Here is a 2,211-nt window from a genome sequence, read left to right as displayed (position 1 = left end):
TATTAAAATATTTTATTATTATTAATGTTTATTTATTTTATATTATTTATTTATTTAATATTACTTTATTTTATATGTAATATTAATTTAAATGTTTAATAAAAAATGTAATAGCAATTCGAAGGCGTCTTTTTCGCCTGCAGCTTCATACGGTTGGGTGATGTAAAAATAATGATGTATAAAATAAATCAAAACTACATAGAAGAGTAGTTACAATAAAAAGAGTAGTTACAATAAATCGTAAGAAACGTTAACAGAACATTTTCGATTATAATATAATGTGAATGAAAAAATTTGTACACTTTAACCTAATTCTTCAGTCTCATCTAACATATTAACAGAAATGAAACATTAACAGAATGATATGTCAATGAAACAATAATTGTGTTCAAAATACTCAACATAATATTCCCTTTTTAATTGATGTATATAAATGTATATAACATATTATATGACTTACGTAAATAATAACGTATCAGTTGTATATTAATTTTACATTGATATATTATTGGACTAAGCTTCCTAGCTACATCGAAAAAAAGTTGTTGAAAAATATTTAAATTCATTAATTCAACCACAATACTCCTAATAGCATTACATAATAAATTTAATACAACAAAGATTCAATGATACATATTGCTTCTTGAAATGCATATGGAATTAGCAGAAAAATTAATATTGATCGTGTAATTAATACTAATAAATGAATTATTGAATTCGCATACTGTGATTGAAATTAACACACTTTGTAGACAAAAATCGATAGTGTTAATTAATCATTAAATCATACAATGTTCTATTTTTTACTTAATCGATTATTATTTATTTCAGTAATGCTGATGGTATTGTAATTTTCAAGTCTCACCATCTTTCATAAAAATAGTTAAAAAAAATTGATTTAATTTAGAAAGCAGTATCCGATTATAAAATTAATCCGATTATAAAATCAATAAAAAAGTATAATATTGTAGTATGTATAGAAATATATGTGTACATATCCATGTATATATATTGCAACCGCACTCACGAGCGTGATGAGTGATGAACTTCGTCGCGTCCGCAGTTAATTCTCTCTCGATTCGGCAACATTCCCTTTTCATAACGAATCTTCGACTGATTTCCCCGAAATCGCGACAAAAAGCGTGTCCTTACGCGGCTCTTCCTGAGGGCCATGCAGGATTTCGAAAACGATAGTTGGGCGCTAGGCACGAGTGAGCGTGCCACTCTTTATCGGAATTAATCGGGAGAATCTCTACGCGATTTTCTACAGAACTTCAACGGTTCTCGTAACCGGCAGTTCAGCCTCGGAAATGGCAAAGAGGGCGGTTCGTAGTGTCAAAGATAGAGGATCGTATGGAGGAGCGAATAGCTGGCGACAATAAATTACATAATTATTAACAAGAAAAAATAACAAATACATTTGGTGTGACTCCGACTCTCGTTTATACTCGTTGACAAGGTCACGACAATATGCGATCGAAATGCATTACTTTAACCTTGTGAGCCTTGACACGCGGAGCGTATTAATTACGCTAACTCTCGATAGCGATACGCGAACTCTCGAGCTCATGCTACAAAAATGCTTTTCACAAATCGCACGAGAAGTAACCGATGCTACAACCGAGATACGAGAGGTTACGATCTCACCGCGAACATGGCGTGACCTCGTGCTCATCGAATGACTTTACAAAATGCCAGAAATAGACAGAGAACGCACAGACATCACGATACAAAGTTCCGATATAAGGCAAATCGGCACGCGAAAAACTTCACGAAATGACGTGTGGCTAAGGCAAACGCGGAAAGTAACTCTCTCGAAAGTCTTACAACGAGTCATCACGGAAGGCGGCACGCGCGGACATAAATATCGCGCAAAACTCGACGCACGTGTGCCTCTCACACACAAAAGACAACAACGATAATTACACGCGCTTCCCGGACACGGAAATTGACGACCCTGGTAGTCTTCTCGTTTCAGGCTGGCTATCCTAGTCCTCGGCAATGCTCCTCGCTCACTCGTCACAACACAAGTGCCGCAGATCCTTTCGGAAGCACGCAGTGACCGCTATCACAAGGGGATCACTTTATCGCAATAAACTAATTAGTGCGAGGCCCTGTAAGCTCCGTGAATCGCGCGAGCCGTGTCATCTACTCATTCTGCATCCTAGCGCGCGAAATTCGACGGGTTGCAGCATTCCTTCGGCTGCATCG

This window comes from Atta colombica, unplaced genomic scaffold, assembly GCF_001594045.1.
Source record: "Atta colombica isolate Treedump-2 unplaced genomic scaffold, Acol1.0 scaffold180, whole genome shotgun sequence".
In the NCBI taxonomy this organism is placed as follows: domain Eukaryota; kingdom Metazoa; phylum Arthropoda; class Insecta; order Hymenoptera; family Formicidae; genus Atta; species Atta colombica.
The sequence above is the reverse complement of the archived record's forward strand: the minus strand, read 5'-3'. Positions refer to the sequence as shown.